General features: G+C 57.0%; 1 protein-coding gene across 1 annotated transcript in view; it reads right to left on the reverse strand.

Annotated features, from left to right (window-relative positions):
- Positions 1-171, reverse strand: part of ABHD6 (abhydrolase domain containing 6, acylglycerol lipase) — a 12,655-nt gene extending 12,484 nt beyond the window's left edge. The window contains exon 1 of the mRNA XM_035894812.1: positions 85-171. The gene's annotated coding sequence lies outside the window, so the exon portion shown is untranslated. The remainder of the gene's footprint in view (positions 1-84) is intronic.
- Positions 172-258: the final 87 nt, after the last annotated feature.

A 258-nucleotide genomic window follows, 5' to 3' on the forward strand; every position in this document is an offset into this window, starting at 1 on the left:
TGCCCCCCCCCCGAGCCTTCCCTGTGCCAGTCGGGCTGAAGCGTAGCACAGCCACAGGAAATGACCGGAGAGGCACAAAAATACCAGCCTGAACTTGCCAGCAGCTCTTGGCCATGGAAATTCAAGCTGGAGGCACAGCAGAAACACTGGAGCTCCTCTGCACGAGTGCCCAGCGAAACGGGGCTCACGGTTGCGCTTTGGGTGATTACAGCTATTAGAACAAAGCCAGCTAAGCTGCTTCCTATCCCCTTCCTCTTC

This window comes from Egretta garzetta, unplaced genomic scaffold (assembly GCF_000687185.1).
Source record: "Egretta garzetta isolate BGI_Z169 unplaced genomic scaffold, ASM68718v1 scaffold215, whole genome shotgun sequence".
Classification (NCBI taxonomy): domain Eukaryota; kingdom Metazoa; phylum Chordata; class Aves; order Pelecaniformes; family Ardeidae; genus Egretta; species Egretta garzetta.